Consider the following 25,295-nt stretch of genomic DNA (forward strand, 5'->3'; position numbering starts at 1 on the left):
TTATTGAAAGTCAGACTGCGTTGCGCTAAAAATATTGAGTGTCAGTTTAGTGATGATCAGAATAAGTAAAGAGAGAAATGTCTGAGTACGTTCAGTTTTACTCAGCTGTCTCTGTTTCAAATAACGTAGAAGTTTACCAGCACAGTAATTCACAATTTTTCTAAGGGGACGTCTCACATGGCCTATCGAGAAAAACGGACCGTGCTTTAGCATATTAAAGGTGGTCGGAAAACTTCAAAGTCGATTTTCGAGAATTTTTGCGAGTGACATCGACACATTATGGGAGATTAATATTTGAGTTCTGAACTTCACGTACAATAAATACAAAAAATTACAAAAATCTGATAGCTGTGTGGTCAAATGGTTCAAATGGGACGTAACATCTGAGGTCATCAGTCCCCTAGACTTAGAACCACTTAAACCTAACTAACCTAAGGGCATCACATACATCCATGCCCGAGGCAGGATTCAAACCTGCGACTGTAGCAGTCGCGCGGTTCCGGACTGAAGCCCCTAGAATCGCTCGGCCACAGCGGCCGGCACTGTGTGGTCCCCATGCGATTTGAGGAAGTCCGTTTCAATATACGACACACACCACATTGTACTATTTTGCAATTATTTTCGGTGCAATATAGATACTAAGATAAATAGGGGAAAGAAATACGTGTGTTCAGGTTCATCCTGTACAATATTCTCAGCAGAAAGCTACCTGACGTGAGAAACGTACTCTGTGAGAGTATCACAACAATACTACTTTTCAGTCTGCATTGCTGCGTCTTTCCTGTTAAGTCATTCCTCCTTCGAGGCCTGGCACCTGTGTCTGTATAGAATGGTCTTCTTTAATAAAATTTATTTCAATCGTCGTGAATCCCCGAAAATTTCGTGAATTGTGTTTTTCAGACTCAAGTGGCTAACCAGTTAAGAATCTACTTAAGCGGGAAATCAGAGCAAGATTCGCCTAAACGTAGTTGGACAACTTTCGATAGGACGCATTCAGGATTTCCAGCTTACTAGGTCCATGCTCATTAGCCCAGTTCAACGATTCGGTTCAGGTTTGATTCGCCACCCTGTGTTGCATAATATGCATCCTATTTTAGTTATTGTTTTGTAATCCAATTGAAGTGTTATGCAATACCTGTCCTCTTTTTTAGTCTAAAGCAGGACGTTCAACACACTCGATACACTAAATATTCTCTACCTAATAGTGTTATTTTTTATTCTTAGCTCTAATAATCCAGTATTAAAGATAATATCTTAACGACAAATATATGAAAAGCCCTAGTAAATTTGTAAGAACCTGAAATGAAAATAATTACTGAAAAACGAATCTGCTAATTTGATCTGCAAACGTTAAACAGAACTTTTTCATTCCGTTCAGTTTGCAGCTATCTCGGTATAACTCGAATTTGTCCTCCAAATGGTTTGAAAATCTTCTGTACGTGCAACAACATGTGCGAAATTTACAAATATTATTCTTAAATACGTTAATTGTATTGTTCTAGTAGGAATAGTCCACAGGTTAGTGTGTTGTTCGTTAAGTCTAGAACCAGCATAACACTGTAAGGGAAATTAACATGCAAATGGTCGCCGTTGGGGGCCAAAATTTAATAAATTGAGAAGAAATTGATATGCAAATCAGACAACTTAATTGAAGATTTGAAATAGGAAAACTTTTGCGATTATTATAATCTCATCGATACAGATATAAAAATCGGGGCCAATTTGCCTGGGCATAACAGGACTTAGTAACTGGGCAAGTAGGAGGGGAATGGACTATCTCAACTGTCGTTGGAGTCAGTTTTACATGAAGATGTTAGCTGCAGACGCAAGGTCAACACCTCGTTGTTTGTGTGGTGGCAAGTTGACAGCTGGTAGCTTTCATCTTTTTTGTTCTGTGCCTTTGAGAAGACGCCCCTGGGCCACTTAAAACATTCGTTCTTCCATACTGGCTGAGCGCTAGCCTTAATCCTTCAGATAGCATACGACTGCCAGCACAGTGTTCCTGTGATTGTGCTTCCAGCGTCTTTTTTATGGTAATTGTCTCGCGAAAGCGGTATTATCGAAATATTTGGAGCTGAGATGAAACAGGCAGAAGCAGTCGAATACTTAAAGATCCAAGTGACAAACAGCAAGATAAATCTGCTCAACATGGAACAGGAAATGAGCATGTCACAAAGCGACAATGAATATTGGAAAGGAGGGATCTTATTCAAGAGTCTGAAGACTGAGTCGACAATGGGCTGGCATGGCTCCAAATGGTAAACTCTGTCTCTTCTGATTCCTCCGACTCTGCATTGCTAACTCACTGACTACTCCCTCGTCACCGACTCTTCACTACCCATTTTCTGCCTAGTTGCATCTCTCTCCTGCCTGAATGTCTGATTGTTCTCTGAATGCCTACCTAAAGGATTCTCTCGGCTGCTCCTCCTTTGAATTTCTTATACTCGTCTCCCTCAGAAATGAATGGAGCCAGTTTTCAATCCCACTCAATGAGCAATCGATGTTACATAGCCATGTCTCCCAGTCTTTGTGCAGGGTGAAGTTTTCCAGTCTTGCAGTGGCTGATGTGTATCGCAGAAATTCCTGTCTGGTTCTTGTATGTTGCCCGTTGTGCCAGTTCCCAGCACTGGCTGCAATTTCCCCACAAAATTATTTCATGTGTTGGTATGCATGCCTGAGTTCTCAAGAAAGCAGCCATACAACAACAAAGCAACTTGTTTGTAACAGGAAAGCCTGTGCTTCTCCCAAGTGTCGTCAGGTGTTTGTGACTTGGTGGCGTTCCTCTTGTTGTGTGTCAGACTTCACACTGGGCAACCCCTTCCTATGTGGGGCAAACAGCCCGGATAAGTCATACCAGTCTGTCTTTTGGGAAAGCCTAAGGCACCAGTTCTTGCTTAAACGTCCCTCTCGCCCTTAGGGCCAGTGACCAAGTAATGCAGTGTCTGATTTATTTGATAGTACTTTTCCTAAGTGAAATTTAATGTAGTAATCATAATTAACTGTCTTGTTGTTGTGGGACTAGGCAGAATCTCTAGTCACACTTCTGCACTGATAAGTACACCGTTGTTACTACGCTGAAGAAAATGGGAAGTGTTTCACCATGATTGAAACGGTCGATATTTGTCGAACCTGTGTGGAAATGTTCATCACATAACGGGTATTACATAATTAAACTTTCATTCCATTCGGAGCTGAAGGCCATCATCGATACCAGTGTGAGTTGTGACCCCAATGGATCTTAAGACACTCTTGTATTCATTGTCGCATGGAAGAAGATGCCTTCCGAATCTCATCTTCAGGAGTTTCTTGCTATGTCAAACACTTACTGTGTCACTTTATGAAGATTGCTGGCGGCAAGCTAGTATGAATGTATACACTTCCCAATCACTCCAGATATGCCTTTTGGGTGACATCTGGGCGCAGAGTAGATCGGTTAAGGATTTGTAGATTCGTCAAGGCGTTTGTGGTGTCAACTACAGTGTGGGGTCTTACATTACCTTGTTGGAATACTTCCACGTGAAGAAAGAAGGAAGAAAGCAAGATTAGGGTTTAACGGCCCATCGATATCAACTCGAGACCTCAACCCAACTTCAAGTAACCTGTTCCCGATTGTTCGTGGTGACACTGTCTGTAACCTCTTCCCGAATTTCAGCTGTTGTCATACTTCTATTCTTCAGAACCAGACGAAAAATCCTACAACGTTCTCGTGCTGTAGTACTGGAAGGATTGTGTTTGCTCTTCTAGCCACACTTTTGTCCCGAGTCTACCTTTTTAGCACTCGTTGTACAGTCATTGCATTGCTACTGACCGTCCCCACAGCTGATTGGTCAGCGCAGCAGAATGCCATGCGAGGGCTCCGGGTTCCATTCACGGTCGGGTCGGAGATTTTTTCAAATCGGAGAGTGTGCGTTGTCTTTATCACCATCTCATCCTCATCGACGGGCAAGGCGTTCAAGTGGCATCACCTAGAAAGACTTTCACCAATCAAGCGGTCTACTCGACGGGGGGCCTAGCCACACGCACATTCCATTGCACTGCACTACAGCTAACTGGTTAACTCTGAGAGCTTTTCAAATTGCCTCTTTCTGCGAAGGAATGTTTGACAGTGTATGCTATAAGAAAATTTTTTGAAATATAGAAACAGTATGTGATTTTACTTCTTTCACTCATATTGTAGCCCTACAGTCAGGAGCGAACTGCGTAATTATATCAACGAAACATTAATATCCGATAGTGTTGGGTGCCTTGTTTCAATGGGTGGGGAGTACTGCACTTTGAGGGTTTTTATTGACTGCAGACTCATTTTTGGTTAAGTAGAGCACATACGCATGTTATCAGGGAGAGGGGGGGGGGGGGGCGGGAGGATGAAGTACTGTCAAGTGCAGAGTCAGTTGAACTGGGCCGGTTCAATAGTGTAACTGCTAAGGCCATATGCCTATGAAGTCTCTGTCTATAAAACAAGTAAATCTGTGCTCAGTCCGAAGTTATTACTGCAGTGCTTAACTAGACATGGTAGTGTGCCCTTGACTTGCTCTTATATCGGAATCGACTTACACAGAGGGAACCTAAAATTGTGTGCTCCAAAATACGGTGCAAGTTGAATTGAGGGCAACTTTTAGAAATTTAGCGTAGTTGTTCTAATAATTTATAGTCTTCGATACTAGAGTGAGCTGTGTTTACTGTATATCCAAGACTACTCCTTACTTGGTTCCTTCTGACCTTAGGTAACGCCCCTTAGCCACCTGGCAGTTTCTTTTAATTATAGGATACGGAATTGTATCCGGATGCAAGAAGTCAGCAGATGTAATGTAATTCGGGGAAGTCCTAGTGATGACTGCCAGATTTTTCCTGATAATGTTCCAGACATATTTGACACTGTCACAAGCAAACAGATGCTCTTCACTGACTTTTAAGATACACGTTGTGCACAAGGGCTAGTCTGCTAAGAGTATGGTGTCAATTTTACAGCTGGTGTGTATTTTCCGGTTGACCGCTCGGTACCATGTCGCTTTCACCGTTGGTAACGAATTGCTGCATAGTATATTCTTCGAGATTACTGGCAACATGTAATTGCGGTATTTTTTATGATGTTCCTGTTCTTGCTTTCAATCAGCTTCTTGTAAGCTGTCTTCACCGTCATGAACTTCTTTGCTGGTATGGTGAGCTGATGTAACTACACTGAAGCGCCAAAGAAACTGGTACACCTGTCTAATGTCGTGTAGGGACCCCGTGAGCACGCAGAAGTGCCACAACACGACGTGGCATGGACTCGACTAATGTCTGAAGTAGTGCTGGAGGGAACTGACACCATCAATCCTGCAGGGATGCCCATAAATCTGTACGTGTACGAAAGGATGGCGATCTCTTCTGAACAGCACGTCGCAAGGCATCACAGATATTATCAATAATGTTCAAGTCTGGAGGCAAGAGGAAGTGTTTAAACTCAGAAGAGTATTCCTGGAGCCACTCTGTAGCAATTTTGGACTTGTGGGGTATTGCATTGTCCTGCTGGAATTGCCTAAGTCTGTCGGAATGCACAATGGACATGAATGGATGCAGGTGATCAAACAGGATGCTTACATAAATGTCACTTGTCAGAGCCTTATATAGACGTATCACGGGTCACACATCATTCCAACTGCACACGCCCCACACCATTACAGAGCCTCCACCAGCTTGAACAGTTCCCTGCTGACAGGCAGGGTCCATGGATTCATGAGGTTGTCTCCATACCCGTACACGTCCATTCGCTCGATACAATTTGAAACCAGACTAGCGAAAGAAATTTCAGTGTGGCACGGATCCTTATATCGAACGGATTGAGGAAACCTGATTCTAAACGATTCAATTCATTGTAATTACGCCAACAGCGAATAATTTGGAGACAATTTTGTTCCTCTTAAATTGCTAATTTCTTAGGTGGTAAAGTTCAAATGTGTACATTTGAATCAGGTGGTGTTACAAAGAACAGCAATGCGATTTTTCATTACTAGACTGATCATCATTACAAAAGATGGTAGTTACATCGTTTTCCAGTGACGCTCCAATCTGTGTCCAAATTTTCGTTGTTGCATAAAGCAAGCTATATTCTCTTATGGATCACAGTGATGTCGCGATTAGACACTGCCACCTAGGAATGTACGTGTGCAGGGTAGCCAAATAGATCTGACAGTGAGTACAGCTCAACCAAATGGTGGGCGTACGTCAGGAGTGACACCAGCCTGCGGACACGAGCTGATACTAAAACGGTCACAACAGCAGCGCGGCGAGCGCGCAAGATCGGGCTGGCCTCCGCCTTGTCCTCCCCGTGGCTAGTCGTTCGACTACAGGCTTCGCGCTCCGAGCATTAGTGCTCGGGCATGCGATAACTGAGCGTGGTGGGCTCTACCTGGTATGAGCAACCAAAACGCCCAGTTTGCAGACCTGTAATACGGACGTGGGCCAACGGCCGTACCGTAGTGTAACACCGGCTCCCGGCAGATCACCGAAGTAAACTGTTGTCGGGCTTGGCTAACACTTGGATGGGTGACCGTCCGGGTCTCCCGAGCGTTGTTGGCAAGTGGGGTGCACTCGGTCCTTGTGAGGCCAATTCAGGAGCTGCTTGACTGAGAAGTAGCGGTTCCGGTCACGACAACTGACAACGGCCGGGAGAGCGGTGTGATGATCACATGTCCCTACAAATCCGCATCAAGTGACGCCAATCGGCTGAGGATGACAAGGCGGTCTGTCGGTACCGTTGGGCCTTCGGAGGCCTGTTCGGAAGGAGTGTAGTTTTAGTAACACGGAAGCAGATTCAGTTACTAATCCTCTGAGTACCAATGGTTTCTTTTATATGAAACTGAGAAAATGGCTCTGAGCACTATGCGACTCAACTTCTGAGGTCATCAGTCGCCTAGAACTTAGAACTAATTAAACTTAACTAACCTAAGGACATCACACACATCCATGCCCGGGGCAGGATTCGAACCTGCGATCGTAGCGGCCGCTCGGCTCCAGACTGTAGCGCCTAGAACCGCACGGCCACACCGGCCGGCCTATGAAATTGAGAATGGGGAAGGAAAGGGAAGAGATGGGTGGGATTCGTGATTCGCAGCATCAGAGGCCATTGTGGTAACGCAATGGCGAAAGCTGGAAACTGACGCCAGACCGAGACTCGAACCCGATTTACTACTTCTCATCAGTGGTTGCCGTAACCACTTCGCCATCCGTATACACTCCCTCACCGACTCGTCCTTTAACCACCACCATCTAATATATACAATCACCATTCTAGTAGTTTCTGCCACAAAACACCATTTTATTAATTTTATTTAGAAGTTTCAGTCCCTTTTGCAAGAAATTACCGATATAGCTGCAAGACAGAAACATCTAGTGGTTCACTGAGGTACTTCTACGAATGTAGTGCACTGTAGCAGTCATATATCGTGTTCAAAGCACCAGTCGACGCGGAGATGTGCTAAGTGATTGTAGGAGACTGTAACATTTGGTTTTCCTTTTAGTGATCAAATGGTTCAAATGGCCTTAGGTTAGTTAGGTTTAAGTAGTTCTAAGTTCTAGGGGACTGATGACCTCAGATGTTAAGTCCCATAGTGGTTCAAATGGCTCTGAGCACTATGGGACTTAACATCTAAGGTCATCAGTTCCCTAGAACTTAGAACTACTCAAACCTAACTAACCTAAGAACATCACACACATCCATGCCCGAAGCAGGATTCGATCCTGGGACCGTAGCGGTCGCGTGGCTCCAGACTGAGGCGCTTAGAACCGCTCGGCCACATCGGCCGGCTTTTAGTGATCATATTGAGGAGATCACTGACAGTGAAAGTAAGTACAGTCATGCTCATAAATTACGGATAATTGTAGAATGTGGTGCCACACAACGTGGCAATACACAAAAATGGCGCTAATAGCATAGGCACAAAGGGAACACACAGGACACATATCCACGGTCCACAGTCCACGGTATTGGTGATAAGTTGAGAAAACCGTCCCGAAACACATGTGCTACAAAACGCCACTGTTTCCTGCGCATGTACCCCGACATCAATATGCGATATGATCACCATGCACGCGTACACAGGCCGCTCAACGCGTTGGCGTACTCTGGATCAGGTGGTCGAGCAGCTGCTGGGGTATAGCCTCTCATTCTTGCACCAGTGCCTGTCGGAGCTCCTAAAGTGTCGTAGGGGTTTGAAGACGTGTAGCGATACGTCGACCGAGAGCATTCCAGACGTGCTCGATGGGGTTTAGGTCTGGAGAACAGGCAGGCCACTCCATTCGACTGATATCTTCTGTTTCAAGGTACTCCTCCACGATGGCAGCTCGGTGGGGGCCGTGCGTTGTCATCGATCAGGAAGAAGGTAGGACCCACTGCACCCCTGAAAAGGCGGACGTACTGGTGCAAAATGACGTCCCGATACACCTGACCTGTTACAGTTCCTCTGTCAAAGACATGCAGGGGTGTACATGCACCAATCATAATCCCACCCCACACCATCAAAACACGACCTCCATACAGGTCCCTTTCAAGGACATTAAGGGGTTGGTATCTGGTTCCTGTTCACGCCAGATGAAAACCCCCCGAGAATCACTGTTCAGACTATACCCGAACTCGTCCGTGAACATATCCTGGGACCACTGTTCCAATGACCATGTGCTGTGTTCTTGACACCAGGCTTTACGGGCTCCCCTGTGACCAAGGGTCAGTGGAATTCACCATGCAGGTCTCCAGGCGAATAAACCATGTCTCTTCAGTCGTCTGTAGACTATGTATCTGGAGACAACTGTTCCAGTGGCTGCACAAGGCTACCTGCAGTACTCCATGGCCGTCTGCGGACACTGGTGGTGAGATATCGGGCTTCTTGTGGTGTTATACACTGTGGACTTCCCGTACTGTAGCGCCGGGACACGTTTCCTGTCTGCTGGAATCGTTGCATTAACTTGAGATTGCACTTTGTGGCACACGGAGGGCTCTTGCTACGACCTGCTGTGGTTGTCCAGCCTGCAAATGGTTCAAATGGCTCTGAGCACTATGGGACTTGACATCTGAGGTCATCAGTCCCCTAGAACTTAGAACTACTTAAACCTAACTAACCTAAGGACATCACACACATCCACGCCCGAGGCAGGATTCGAACCTGTGACCGTAGCAGTCGCGTGGTTGCGGACGCAAGCGCCTAGAGCCGCTTGGCCACCGCGGCCGGCTCCAGCCTCCAGTCGCCCTAGTATCCTACCCCTCATAACGTCATCAATATGTGTTCTTTGAGCCATTTTCAACACACAATCACCATTAGCACGTCTGAAATCGTCTGCACACTTACTCGCTGCACCGTACTCCGACATGCACCAACACACCTGTGCGTATGTGAACTGCTGCCAGCCCCACCGTGCGACGACCGCAGGTCAAATGCACCGCATGGACATACCCCGAGATGATTTAAACCCGCAAACCGCCCACCAGAGCGTTGTTTCACCATGTATCAGCATTATCCTTAATTTATGAGCATGAGTGTATATATGAATTTATGGTAACGTAAACCTGAGTTTGTACTACTGCATTTATGGGTTCTTTCGAAATGAAACAATGCGGCAGTAAGCTCATTTGATACATCTACATCTACATCTACATGACTACTCTGCAATTCACATTTAAGTGCTTGGCAGAGGGTTCATCGAACCACAATCATACTATCTCTCTACCATTCCACTTCCGAACAGCGCGCGGGAAAAACGAACACCTAAACCTTTCTGTTCGAGCTCTGATTTCTCTTAGTTTATTTTGATGATTATTCCTACCTATGTAGGTTGGGCTCAACAAAATATTTTCGCATTCGGAAGAGAAAGTTGGTGACTGAAATTTCGTAAATAGATCTCGCCGCGACGAAAAACGTCTTTGCTTTAATGACTTCCATCCCAATTCGCGTATCATATCTGCCACACTCTCTCCCCTATTACGTGATAATACAAAACGAGCTGCCCTTTTTTGCACCCTTTCGATGTCCTCCGTCAATCCCACCTGGTAAGGATCCCACACCGCGCAGCAATATTCTAACAGAGGACGAACGAGTGTAGTGTAAGCTGTCTCTTTAGTGGACTTGTTGCATCTTCTAAGTGTCCTGCCAATGAAACGCAACCTTTGGCTCGCCTTCCCCACAATATTATCTATGTGGTCTTTCCAACTGAAGTTGTTCGTAATTTTAACACCCAGGTACTTAGTTGAATTGACAGCCTTGAGAATTGTACTATTTATCGAGTAATCGAATTCCAACTGATTTCTTTTGGAACTCTTGTGGATCACCTCACACTTTTCGTTATTTAGCGTCAACTGCCATCTGCCACACGATACAGCAATCTTTTCTAAATCGCTTTGCAACTGATACTGGTCTTCGGATGACCTTACTAGACGGTAAATTACAGCATCATCTGCGAACAACCTGTTTATTAAATTTTAGGCTCATATTGCTTGTTATTTAGGACTATAATTTTTAATAGACGTTATAAATTTATGGGAGTTTTGAGATATGGGATTGCCTAGGAAAATGCGAAACTGCATTCAAATGTATACTGTGAAATGATGGATGTTTGAAAACTATATATTATAGTGGTTTCAAAATGAAACCACTGCCTTAAAACAATTTATTGTTTACATTTTGCCAGTTTTTTTTCTTATATTCGTGGCTTACTATGATAATAAAGGTTGATTTCGTGAAAAATTTTACCATCATTCTACGAAGTGAAAGCACCTCCGAAATTAATTGATTGTTTAGTTTTTGCCAATTTCCCCTTGTACTTTTTGCTTAGTATGATAATAAAGTTAATTTCGTGAAATTTTTTTAAATAATATTTTGTTCACATTGTTGGGTCTGAAAGTGTCAGGGACCTGCATCGGCCGTTGCTCTTCACATCGTCTGACAACATTGGGGCATCGCATGACTAATCGAGAAGACCTGCTGCGTTACTGGACTTGGATTATACCTGGTTACTGCTTTGAAGACTTTGTTGATTGCGTATAACAACTTAGCTGTGGGTTATTACGCTTTCTGGTTGAACTATTTTGTTCTGTTTTGTCTCTAGTGTACGTTAACTCATATCGGATACTTTGCGATATCTTTTACGTATTGTCTTTGTTGTGACTTGGCAAGACAGCCAAGTCACTATGCGAGGATGCCGAAAAGCACGCGTTAAGCTCACGCAGACTGGCGTGAGGTCTGGAACAGTAAAGTAGTTGAGTCTAGTAAGGAAAGAACGTAGTTGCTGGAATACTTAACTTTAATCCATAATTGGTGTACATCGCTCTTGATGATACATAAGTGCAATCTCAATATTAACTGTTAATGGCGCCTTGCTAGGTCGTAGCAATTGACGTAGCTGAAGGCTATGCTAACTATCGTCTCGGCAAATGAGAGCGTATTTGTCAGTGTAGCTTCGCTAGCAAAGTCATCTGTACAACTGGGGCGAGTGCTAGGAAGTGTCTCTAGACCTGCCGTGTGGCGGCGCTCGGTCTGCAATCACTGACAGTGGCGATACGCGGGTCCGTCGTATACTAGCGGTCCGCGGCTGATTTAAAAGCTACCACCTAGCAAGTGTGGTGTCTGGCGGTGACACCACAGTCTTATTTTTCATTTGTCAGTACATCAGACCATCCGTGAAATCAGTGTCGTATACTTCAGAAATAAAATTGACATTCCCAGCGACATACTGTTAGTATCTTGCACATTCTATTTGTACCAGGGCGTTTCTTATATTGGGATACATTCCTTTCTTAATGGTAAGCATACGGCACCCTACTGTAAGTAATTGGTATCAGTATGTAATAGTATTGCATTAGGACGCTCCAAAGCGTCTGTGAACACTTAACATTGATGAGGACTGTGGATCATATGAGTACTTCCATCAGACCATAAATGTTTTTTGCAATATGAGAATTCACCATCAGTTTTAAAGATATGGTGCAATTCTTTAGTCATATTGAGAAATGTGAGCACTTTCAGAGTCATGAGCTATTTTAAAAGCGGCCCATAGTTCTGGCTTATGTATGGGAGTTCCATATATCGGATGAGAGCGATCAGCGCCCCTTGTGCCATCAGGTACATACGGGATGATGGGCTTGGAGACAAGTCCGCGACCCTTGAACTCGATGGCTTTTCATTTTAAACTGTGGATTCGTAAGAGTTCGTGGAGACCTTCACTAGAGAACCAGAAACAGGGAGTTCTTTATTTCATGAGATTTCGGACTTGCGGCCGGATGACGGATGAGCTGCCAAGATTTTTACACCATCTAAGTTCCATCCACGGGGATATCCACCTTACGAGGGAACAAAAATGGCTGTCTTCCGTTTACAGGTGTCTTAGTCAGTCTGGAAGTGGGTGGATGACTAGGAAATTTTGTTTATTATGAGTGCATACAAACGGACCTATATTTATAGGCTTCGGACGCCCTACATATGCCGGTGCACAGGGCACATGTCGTGTCTCATGGAGACAGCCACGCAGAAGGACCTAGCACATCTACCGTATGTGTTCAAAGACAATGGACATTCTTGACATAAGATTAGGAAAGCTTTAACTGGGAGTAAACGCGGCCATTTACAAGTTAAAGAACAGAAATAGGTGTTTAAGTCTAGAGCACTCCTCCCATATGTAGGTAACATTTTATCTGATTTAGACAGAATACTAAGGAAACGTCACGTTAAAGTAATCTCCTCGGCTCGGCAAAGGATGATCTGGATTTACGGAAGATTGGAGTCTACAGAATACCACGTCAATGTGGCAAAGCGTACACTAGTCAGACCACACGCAGAGTTCGTGAAAGGTGCGTGGAACCATGATCGGCACATTCGGCTTTTGCACCCAGAAAGTCAGCCGTAGCCGAATATTGTATATTGACAGGAAGTTATGTATTATTCTTCCACGATAATCTTGGCCACGGTGAGCTCCATTTGGGATTCGGTTATTAAGAGATTGTTAAAAGCTTGGGAGCCGGCGATTTCTCTGATGGCCGGCCAGTGTGGCCGTGCGGTTCTAGGCGCTTTAGTCTGGAACCGCGTGACCGCTACGGTCGCAGGTTCGAATCCTACCTGGGGCATGGATGTGTGTGATGTCCTTAGGTTAGTTAGGTTTAAGTAGTTCTAAGTTCAACGGGACTGATGACCTCAGATGTTAAGTCCCATAGTGCTCAGAGCCATTTTTGAGTTCTCTGATGTATTTAGAAAGACAACATTTTACGCCTAATGTCACATCCGGCGACAATTCATTTTATTATTTTGATAACAGACTTAAAACTCCGTCCGTCCACAGTTCGACAGAGAGCATGCCTGAAATGTGGCTGTTGGTCACGCGCCCGCGCACCTCAGGTGGGGCGATATTCAAGAACGGGAGCTAAAATCGACAACGGAAACCTAAGCGCATGCGCCGCCACCCCAATTATAGGCATAAAGTCAGTGATGTGCCCCAGAAATCTCTTTTTTCCAATAATCCTATCGTTTCCCCTCTGTTTTTCACTCCTCGTATGCTGACGCGCCTTTACCGACACATCCCACCAACCCTCCATTTACGCACTCTCCATTTGTTCTCCCAACGAAACTTCAACCATCTCTCACTCCCAGATCATGAACTCCGCCCCAACATTTACCCATCCTACCAGCTATAGGTCCAACCAACCCAATCCACCTTTTCAGGGCTTCCTCTCCCTCCCATTCCCTCATTTCCTTAACCCCTTATCCCCTCCACCCCCAGTCTGCCTTTCTTTCCTCACGCCTTTTCCCAACAACTATAAGTATCATTCAAGTGGATGTATCTCCCTTCGAACGCATGTATGGCCATATTCCATATGCCATTTTTGATGCTTATCCTCTCAGGAATGGGTTCTTATAACTCATTCTCAGTTACCAGAATCACCTTGTATATTAGGGAGTACAACTCCCGGTTTTCGTTCATGGGGACTCTGTTGTTTGTATGGAGAACCATACAGAAGTAACAGTCATTTTAGTGGAACACAATAAGAAACTGATTATGGCGACAGGAAGTGCGTTCTGCCACACTATATCACTAACATTGCCAAACATAGAATAACATGCTGACACCGTGAAGACAGGGAATGTGTCCAGGAGGAAGAGAAGAAAAGAGAAACAGCCAAAAAAGAAGAAGAACAACAAAGTGATCACTGCTACTTGTTTACGGGACATCTAAGACAGCAACAACCAGTCAGCGAAAGAGGTTAATGACGCCTTCCATTCTGTTCAAAGTTGTATAGCTCTCCTACCTCAGGTGCCAATTGCCACAGTCAGTTTCGGACCACATTTTCTGGCGGTAATGTGACAGGCGATTCGTTTTTGTGAACTGCATTGTTCCTGTGTGCGGCGTGTTTATTTTAAATGACATAACGTCCTGACCTATTTGGAAAAGTGCTCCGGACCATTACCACCCTGTCAAGAAAATCCAATACTGCACGTTAACGGATAGCGAGTGAATGCATCCAGAACGGCAACAGCCAGCTCTTGCTGCCGCGGCGATACTGCGTGCGCAGATAAACGTGCACCGAGAACATCTTTCCCTCCCATGATAGACTATCAGTCATTTTTTGTTTTGATCGAGGTTCTTGTACGACCGTTGAGTGCTCTCCAATTCAGTTAGCTAGTTAGTTACATGTTACATACAACATTTGAACGATAATGTGGAACTAGTCAGTTTACAGGCTATGTACACGTGATTAGTATTAACATTAACAGACACCTTATCATTTTATTCCTACTCATGCAACTACACTTACAAACTAGTTTTTCTTAAAATTGGCTACCAGTTTTTGAGTAGAAATTCGTCAATGGAATAGAAGTTGTCCAAGAGAGATGATTTTAAATTAGATTTGAAACTTGCTTAGCTACCTGTCAGACATTTTATGTTATTGGCCTAATGATCAAACATTTTTATTGCCGCATACTGAACTCCTCTCTGAACCGCTGACAAAAATGGTTCAAATGGCTCTGAGTACTATGGGACTTAACTTCTGAGGTCATCAGTCCCCTAGAACTTTGAACTACTTAAAACTAACTAACCTAAGGACATCACACACATCCATGCCCGAGGCAGGATTCGAACCGGCGACCGTAGCGGTCGTGCGGTTCTAGACTGTAGCGCCTAGAACCGCTCGGCCACTCAGGCTGGCTGAACGGCTGACAGCTTTAACAACGTGTAGAGAAGTCCATTTTCCCTGTAGTGCTGCACGTATGTGCATCAATGTTCTTCTCAAATTGTGATTCATTATTTATGACGAGTTTTATCAGCGAAAGTGTGTACTGTGACGGCGCAGTTAAAATGTTTAGCTCCTTGAAGAGGTACTTACGTACACAATATCCGTGGATGAACACTAAATATTATTATTACCGCTCGCTTCTGTGCAATCAAGTTATTTCGTACTACATAAAATTATTCCGTTCGAAATCGTCAGATAAAAAAGGTTTATGACGTTCTTTTCCACTCATCTACGCAATGAGGTTGGTGGAATACGTAGCACAGTATACATATGCTGCCCATTTTTATCCTGACCCCCCATCTCATAGCCAAAGTACAACAAGTTTGCCTTTAAAACATGGTAGTTGGGGTCTTTCGATAGCATGAGCACTTCACATGTTATGTACGTGTACAACTTCGGTCCCCACGATAGACACCCGTCAACTACAAAGTTATTTCGACCGAAGTATAAATCTCTCCCCAGCCGCATGTGCCTCTCTTGTAAAGAAAGGCAATCAGTATTGCCTCTTAACGAGTCACAGATCTCGCTAGGACATTTGGTACATGCTGTAAGGAACCAGGTTCAGTGAGACAAAAGTAAATAAATGAATAGTCAACACTGACTGCACTTGACTTGGAAAGCGGCAACATAATGTTGTTGACACCATATACGCTCGCTTTAACAAGGGAAACTCCACATCGCACCCCCCTTCAGATTTAGTGGTAAGAGGGTCCAGTGGACAGGCGTCAAAAATTGAACAGAGATCAAGCTTGAAAACAGGAAGAAGGCATACTTAACTGTGAAAAAAAAAAGAAAAATAGGAACAGTTCACGGTCCAAGGACAGGAAGTGCAAGGAACCTAAGAGAGCAATAGCGTCCTAGTTAGGCGGTGACGGTGTTGGACTCTCAAGTGGGCGAGCCGTGTTCAGACCTCCCTCGTGTCGAAAACATTTTTTTTTCGCTGTTCGCTATATTCAAATTTGTGTCTTTGTCGTGGTGTAAAGTCCATTTGCAGCATCGAGGTGTAAGGAAGTGATCTAAAATGACAGTTTATTCTGCACAACTGCGGCCGAAATGAAGTGACTTTCGAATAGGAACCGCAAACGTTTGATGACAAGGCGACAAGCCAATCGAATCCTTCACGAGAAAACACGTTTGGTGTGTCATACACGGCTTTAGTGACAGTACGTGCGTCATTTGACAGGAATCTCTCACGAACTCACCTAATTTGTACGCCTGGTAAGTAAGTGAGATATGCCTCCTGGCCTGATTTAGGTTTTCGTATGAATGTGATCCCTCCCAAGGGAATGATGGAAACGTAATAGTTTGTCACATAAGCTGCAACAAATGAAAGCAACAGTTTCATAATCGCACAGTTTCTCTGTGCTCTGTCAAAACATATGTTTTTAACGGTTTTGAAGTTGCATTCCGTTTTGGACGTCTTGACTCTTGAATTCCTTTGCTGTAACATAGTTCACATGCGTTTACGTGTTGTTTTCATTTATGTGAGACACCTATGTGGTTTCGCGCCTGCTCTCACTATTCATGACAATTACTTGTGACAGTAACGTATTCTTACCACATCACTCATATTCTATAACCAATGTGTAGTATAAAAACGGCTAAGACAACAGAAAGCGAACAAACATTTCAATAACCGAACGGACAGTTAATAATATAGTGAAAAAATAAAAATAAATGACACGAGGGAATTTCAAAACCCGGCTCGTCCGCTTTTTTGTCCAACAAACGTGACCATTTAAGCACGACGCCACGACTGTTCAATTACACTTATTAACCTTGGACCGTTCACTGTTTTTATTTTGCTTTGTTTTCACAGTTCAGTACACCTTCTTCCTGTTAACAAGTTTGATCTGTGTTCAGTTTTTGACAGGCTATCCACTAGATCATCTCACCACTAAATCTGAGGGGGTGTGATGGTGAGTCTCCCTTGCAAGATACAACGAAGGATGCCATATTAAGGTTTCTCGTTGCCTGTTTAGTGCTTTGGGCGAATCTCACTAATGCCAAGTAGCGGCTTGCAATTTAATCAGCAGTTTCAGGAGCTCATCTTTCCCATTAAACGATGGCCTCCACCCCTAATTTTGTTCCGCATTTCTCCCTGTACACCAAATTTCTCCTCTGCAGAGTCGTCTGGAAAGAGAATATCCATCATTAATTAGCATACAACGTAATTGACCTCTTTCTCGAAGCAACTTCACTTCACTTTTTAATGCAATAATGTAATTTTTTAAGAGTCATTCTTAACTGATGACATGAGATTAGGTGTGGGTTAGCAACACGTTTATTTTCATAACGAGAATGAACTACTTATCTGTCTTGTCCTAAGCTGCTTGTTTAATTATCCCCTGTTTCAGCATTTCATCGTAGCTGCAAATGCCTTAGCATGTTAATGAGCCGCGCTCGATTAGCCGAGCGGTCTTGGGCGCTGCAGTCATGGACTGTGCGGCTGATCCCGGCGGAGGTTTGAGTCCTCCCTCGGGCATGGTTGTGTGTGTTTGTCCTTAGCATAATTTAGGGTAAGTAGTGTATAAGCTTAGGGACTGATGACCTTAGCAGTTAAGTCCCATAAGGTTTCACACACATCTGAACATCTGAACATCATCATCATCATCATCTTTAATGAATTACCACTATGTTTTGGCTGAGAATGAAAAAATTGAACTCAGCACCAGAATAAACGTAGGCGTTACTCTGAACTCTCCGCCCACCTGACATCTGAGCCCGCTCCGCCCACGCCACTTTGTTTTCACAGTTCAGTACACCACCTTCCTGTTTTCAAGTTTGATCTGTGTTCAGTTTTTGACGGGCTATATACTAGGCCATCTTACCACTGATCTGCCCCCGTCAGGCAATGTTGCCGTATTACTTACCAGTCAGTCTGTTGTCGCAATTCGCTACTTTCGTGTGGTTGGTTTCATTTGTTTCCGTGAACTTGCTCTGCTTTAGGTATAGTCATGAGTGATACTGTATAGCAAAGTTCCATGCATAGCATAGTTGCCCGCCCACTTCTCTTCCTATGCCGAAATCGACTGGACATTAGAAAACAAACTAAATATGTAGTATCTACTGTCTTAAAGTTTTTCAAAAAGTTTCTCATGACGAAGAAGCTAGTCGGAACAGTTACTTTTCCCAAGCACAAAAATTGATGGCAGAAGCATGTGGAGTCTCAGAACAAACGGAGCAACGTGTTGTGGACATAGTAGGATTTATTCAAACGGACGATTTTAATAAAGAAGTGGTCCGCTGGGCGGTGTTTGAACAGTAAAATAGAGGATAGTATTCTACGGCCAGGAAAGCCCGTGCCCAACTACAACACAAAACTGAGTACAAGGGCTCAGAAAACGTCCGTTCTTTACCTTCTAAAAACATTGGTTGTAAATTCAGAAAATGCATAGATGGGTGCAAATTTTTTATGGGCTGAAGGGATATTACCCCCTCGATAGCTACATTTTTGAGGACTACTTATTTATTGAATCTGGACGAAACTTTGGATTCCCAAACCAATACCAATAATATGAAGATAGTATCTGTTCTTTCGGACATGTCCGAACAGATACCATCTTCATATAGATAAGGCTAACCGACTTTCTTCTTCTGTGCTGGATGCACACGACATGCCCGAACTCTTACGGGACTCAGTAAGATTGTTTGCGGCGAGTAATGAGTGTAATGGGCATGGGCACTACGAATGTAGTGTGTGGACATTAAGTTGGGAATGTGGGTCTCACGGGTAGCGTGCAAGGGATAAATCCCTGCAGTCGCACTATCCTCTGTGCCCTCGGTGGCTCAGATGGATAGAGCATCTGCCATGTAGGCAGGAGATCCCGGGTTCGAGTCCCGGTCGGGGCACACATTTTCAACTGTTCCCGTTGATATATATCAACGTCTGTCGACAGCTTAGGGTCTTGATTTAATTATCATTACATAAAAATAAATTCAATGCGTGACAAAAAATTGGAGCGATGTCAGTTTAAATTCGTACACGAACACAGCATCAGTGGGTACGCAGTTGCAATTTTCTGCGACACGTAGGACGGCTACCGGAGTGCTTCAGTGTTGTTTGTGTTTACTCATGTTACCAGGCCTGGTAGGCTTGGCTCAAATGGCTCTGAGCACTATGGGACTCAACTGCTGTGGTCATAAGTCCCCTAGAACTTAGAGCTACTTAAACCTAACTAACCTAAGGACATCACACACATCCATGCCCGAGGCAGGATTCGAACCTGCGACCGTGCGGTTCCAGACTGGAGCGCCGTTAACCGCTCGGCCACTCCGGCCGGCTTTTGGTCTGGTAGGATATATAAGGGGTGGGAACAACGTCAATGTTGAGTAATCGCTGCGAAGTACACGGAGATACCGCCTACTCCTGTGAGACAGAGTTATCAGAACCTGATAGAGTGCGAAAGTGATCTTATTCTGGATCTCCATTTGGCTGTCTGGTGGAATCGTGGAATATCTAGATTTGTGGGACATTCAGAAGTGACAGTGGCCCGATGTAGGACTGCATGGTAACATGAGAGCAGGCAGACTCGCCGTCAAGGTTCCAGTTGACCACAAGTCAGGATCGCCTTATTGTGCACTAAGGTCATCGTAGCCACATCAGTGCCTACACTCTGAGAACAAGTAATTGACTCCGTACAACGTTGTGTGTTATCCGCTACCATTAGTCAGAGACTAACAGCAGCCTGACTAGGGAATAACAGTCGATGCGTAGGCTCCCGTTAATACCACGGAACAAACGGCTGCGTCTGGAGCGGTGCCGTGACAGGGAAGCTTGGACTGCTGGATAACGGCGTCCCATTGTATTCATCGATGAATCTTGGTTCTGCACTATCCAGGACGCCCATTGTCGGCGAGTATGGTGGTGACCTGGGTAAATGGTGTCGGACTTGGTCACAACTGGTAGCGACTGAGGGAAATCTGACGGCAATAGGAGTGACCCATTGAATTACAGACCCATATCACTGACCTCAATCTGCAGTAGGATTTTGGAGCATGTATTGTACTCGAACATCATGAATCACCTTGAAGAAAATGACTTATTGATACATAACCAACACGGATTCAGAAAATTTCGTTCTTGTGCAACACAGCTAGTTCTTTATTCCCATGAAGTAATGAGTGCTGTCGACAAAGGATCTCAGATAGATTCCGTATTCCTAGATTTCCAGAAAGCTTTTGATACCGTTCCTCACAAGCGACTATTAATCAAATTGCGTGCATATGGAGTATTATCTCAGTTGTGTGACTGGACTCGTGATTTCCTCTCAGACAGGTCACAGTTCGTAGTGACAGACGGTATGTCATCGAGTAGAACAGAAGTGATATCTGGCGTTCCGTTAGGTACTGTCATAGTCCCTCTGCTGTTCCTGATTTATATAAATGATCCAGGAGGTAATCTGAGCAGCCACCTTAGGTTGTTTACAGATGACGCTGTAATTTACCGTCTAGTAAAATCATCAGACGATCAATTCCAATTACAAAATGATCTAGAGAGAATTTCTGTATGGTGCGAAAAGTGACAATTAGCACTAAACAAAGAAAAGTGCGAGGTCATCCACATGGGTACTAAAAGAAATCCGATAAATTTTGAGTATAGGATAAATCGCATAAATGTAAGGTCTGTCAATTCGACTAAATACCTAGGAATTACAATTACGAGCAACTTAAATTGGAAAGACCACATAGTTAATATTGTGGTGAAGGTGAAACAAAGACTGCGCTTTGTTGGTAGAACACTTAGAAGATACGACAAACCCACTAAAGAGACAGCCTAAACACTTTTCCGTCCTCTGCTGGAATATTGCCGTGTGGTGTTAGATCCTTGCCAGGTAGGATTGACGGAGGACGTCGAAAAAGTGCAAAGAAGGGCAGCTCGTTTCGTGTTATCACGCAATAGGGGTGAGAGTGTCACTGATATGATATGCGAGTTGGGGTGGCAGTCACTGAAACAATGGCGGATTTCTTTGCGGCGAAATCTATTTACGAAATTTCAATCACCAACTTTCTCTTCCGAATGCGTAAATATTTTGTTGACACCCACCTACGTAGGGAGAAATGATCATGATAATAAGATAAGAGAAATCAGAGCTCGAACGGAAAGATTTAGGTGTTTCTTTTTCCCACGCGCCATTCGACAGTGGAATGGTAGAGAAGTAGTATGAACATGGTTCGATGAACCCTCTGCCAGGCACTTAAGTATCAATTGTGGAGTAACCATGTAGATGTAGATGACACAGTGATACGTCACAGACGTCCTGCGTCCTCATGTGTTACCTCTCGTGCGACGGTATAGTGGTGTTAGTTTTCAACAGTACAGTATTCGTCCACACATGGCACGAGTGCCTCTATGAATTGTCGTAGTGACGTTGAGGCACTCCTGCGACCAGCACTAATTGTAGCTCTGTCCCCTATAGAACTTGTGTAGGATCAGCTTGTTTATCAACTCCATCCCAGTACCAGCACCTAAGATATCAAGGACCAGTTACAACACGTGCTGGCCAGTTTGCTTCAGGAGAGGATACACGGCTTTGTGACACCCTTCTCAACCGAATCAATGACTGCATCCAGGAAAGAGAGGATACAACGTCATAGTCATCAGTGAGCTCGTACTGCGAAGTTCTTTGTAAATTGACTCGATTTTTTAATTAACGAAATAGCATCACACACCCTCTCAACTCATGAAGTTTCATGTTTCGTTTCCTCCTCCCCTTATAGGTGCTTCACTTTTTTGTCAGGAACTGTAGTAGGAGTACATGGACTGGTGGAGAGGAATTAAAAGAGAAAACGCCTGATATGATTTCGCCCAGGACATTTAGGTACTTGGTTTCAGAATTATGACAGAGTTTTATATATGTTCAAGACACCGGAATGTTAATAGATAGATTATGTAACGGTAAGACAGAGATTTCGGAATCGGATTCGTAACTGCAAAATATTTCCAGACGTGTATGTGGATTATCATCATAATTTATTTGTTATTAATTGTAAACGGAAACTAAGAGAATTGCACAACGTTTCGACCTTAGGAAACTGCATCGAGAAAAATTAAAATAACTAACTGGTTATGGAGAGTTTCGAAGAGAACTTTACGCAAGGAATGATTGAAACAGGGGAAAGGAACACAGAAGAAGACGAAAGGGTAGTTTTGCGAGACGAAATACTGAAGACAGCAAAGGACCAAATAGTCAAAAAGAGAAGACCCAGTACAAATCCTTGGTATATCAAAAGAGATACTGAATTTAGGTGAAGAAAAGTTTAAAAAAACCTACAGCACTTAAAGCAGGAAAAATTAAATGCAGACGTCAAAAAACAAGATTGACCGGAAGAGGATAATTCTAACGCAAGAATGGCAGGATATGAAATGAAAGGCTGTAGAAGTATGCTGGAGTAGCATAGACGCCGCCTGTAGGAGATTTAAAGAAAGATTTAGAGGAAAAAGAAGTACCTTATGAATATTACACTGAAGCGCCAATGAAACTGGTCTAGCCATGACTATTCAAATACAGAGATATGTAAACAGGCAGAATACGGCGCTGCGGTCGGCAACGCCCACCTACGAAAACACGTGTCTGGAGCAGTTGTCAGATCGGTTACGGCTGCTACAATGGCAAGTTATCAAGATTTAAGTGAGTTTGAACATGGCGTTATAGTCGGCGCACGAGCGACGGGACACAGCATCTCCGAGGTAGCGATGAAGTGGGGATTTTTCCATAAGATCATTTGAAGAGTGTGCAATTAATATCAGGAATCCAGTAAAACAATCTCCGACATCGCTGCGGCCAGAAAAATATCCTGCAAGAACGAGACCAATGACGACTGGAGACAATCGTTGGGTGACAGATGTGCAACCCATCCGCAAATTGCTGCAGATTTCAGTGCTGGGGCATCAACAAGCGTCAGCGTACGAACCGTTCAACGAAACATCATCGATATGGGCTTTCGGAGCCGAAGGCCCACTCGTGTACCCTTGGTGACTGCACGAAACAAAGCCTTACGCCCCGCCTAGGTCCGTCAACATCGACATTGGACTATTGATTGGAAACACGTTGCCTGGTCGGACGAGTCTAGTTTGAAATTGTCTCGGGCGGATGGACGCGTACGGGTATGGAGACAATCTCATGAATCCATGGAGCTTGAATGTCAGCAGGAGTTGCTCAAGCTGGTGGAGGATCTGCAATGGTGTGGGGCGTGTGCAGTTGGAGTGATATGAGACCCCCGATACGTGTAGAGGCGACTCTGACAGGTGACACGCACGTAAGCATCCTGTCTGATCAGCTGCATCCATTCATGTCCATTGTGCATTCCGACGTACTTGGGCAATTCCAGCATGACAATTCGACACCTCACCCATCCAGAATTGTTACAGAGTGCCGGTCGGAGTGGCCGTGCGGTTCTAGGCGCTACAGTCTGGAACCGTGAGACCGCTACGGTTGCAGGTTCGAATCCTGCCTCGGGCATGGATGTGTGTGATGTCCTTAGGTTAGTTAGGTTTAAGTAGTTCTAAGTTCTAGGGGACTGATGACCTCAGCAGTTGAGTCCCATAGTGCTCAGTGCCATTTGAACCATTTTGCTACAGAGTGACTCCACGAACACTCGTCTGAGTTTAAACACTTCCGCAGACATGAACATTATTGAGCACATCTGGTATGCCTTGCAACGTGCTGTTCAGAAGAGATTTCCATCCCCTCGTACTCTTACGGATTTATGGACAGCTATGGGGGATTCATTGTGTCAGTTCCCACCAGCAGTACTTCACACATTAGTCGAGTCCATGCCACGCTTCGTTGCGGCACTTCTGCACGCTCGCGGAGGCCTTATACTGTATTAGGCAGGTGAACCAGTTTCTTTGGTTCTTCAGTGTACATCCTTACTAAAAACAAGTCTGAGAGGTGGAAGCGACATACGCTATCTGATAAAATGTGTTCGGACACCTATTGGTGGGCATTAATATGGGGTGTGTCCACGCTGACTTCATGACGACTTGAACATTGCTGAGGTGGTCGAATGTCCGTATAGGACCGATAGCCCACTCTTCCTCAAAAGCTGAAACCAGAGAATGTAGTGATGTTATACGCTGGGTCTGGATCGAAGCCAACGTTTTGATTATTTCCAAAGGTGTACCGCTGGCTTTATGACCGATCTCTGGGTAGGCCAGTCCATTTGAGGAACGTTATTGTCCAGAAACCAATGGCTCACGGGTGCTGCTTTATGATAGGGTGTATTGTCATGCTGATTCAAACAATAATCATCTCTAGATTTGCTCCTCTTCTGTACGCAGTACATAATGCTGTAAAATGTGTTCATATTCTTCCGCATTTATCGTTTTGTTAAGCGTGATAATTGGAACGTAGCATAATCACAAAAAAACACCCCCATAGCATAACACCAAGTTCTCCGTAATTCACTTTGGCACTACCCATGTTGGTAGATAACGTTTTCCAGACATTCGCAAACCCTAAAACCTTCCATGGATAGCCACAAGGCAGTGATACATCAATCCAAATCACTCGTTTTCAGTCATACGCTGTCCAGTAACGTCGCGCTTTACTCCACCTCATGTGTGGCTTAGCACTGGCCACAGAAATGTGTGTCTCATAAGGAGCTGCTCTACCATTGCACCTATTTTTCTTTTTTTCTTCCTACGCGCAGTTCATTGTGCTAACTGAACTACTGGAAACACTATGGAACTCACGTGTGATTCCTTCCCCTTAAATGATGCAATTTTTTACAACCGTCTGCCGCAGTGTTCCACGGTCCCCGTACGTCAGGACATGAGGTGTGCCTAAATTTAGAATTATGTATATAGTATATGTCCGAAAGAACAGACACCATATCCATATAAGTATGTGAGGTGTGTCTGGTGTTAGCATAAATCTTGTTGTTCTTTTGCGTTTACACATGACAATCACATCACCAACAGTCGACTTGGGCAGCTTTGTAAGGGTTGACATGTCACTGACGGATTTTTTACTCAGGTGACATCCAATGACTAGTCCACTTTCGAAGTCACTAAGCTCTTCTGATCGAGAATTTCTGCTAACAA

General features: G+C 44.3%; 1 protein-coding gene and 1 non-coding gene across 2 annotated transcripts in view; one reads left to right on the top strand and one right to left on the bottom strand.

Annotated features, from left to right (window-relative positions):
• LOC126184041 (inactive phospholipase C-like protein 2) overlaps window positions 1-25,295 on the bottom strand; it is a 749,749-nt gene that overhangs the window by 368,968 nt on the left and 355,486 nt on the right. The window lies entirely within an intron of this gene.
• On the top strand, window positions 19,025-19,099 carry Trnat-ugu (transfer RNA threonine (anticodon UGU)). Its single transcript has one exon. It is a non-coding gene; the product is annotated as a tRNA-Thr (tRNA).

Source organism: Schistocerca cancellata, chromosome 4 (assembly GCF_023864275.1).
Source record: "Schistocerca cancellata isolate TAMUIC-IGC-003103 chromosome 4, iqSchCanc2.1, whole genome shotgun sequence".
In the NCBI taxonomy this organism is placed as follows: Eukaryota; Metazoa; Arthropoda; class Insecta; order Orthoptera; family Acrididae; genus Schistocerca; species Schistocerca cancellata.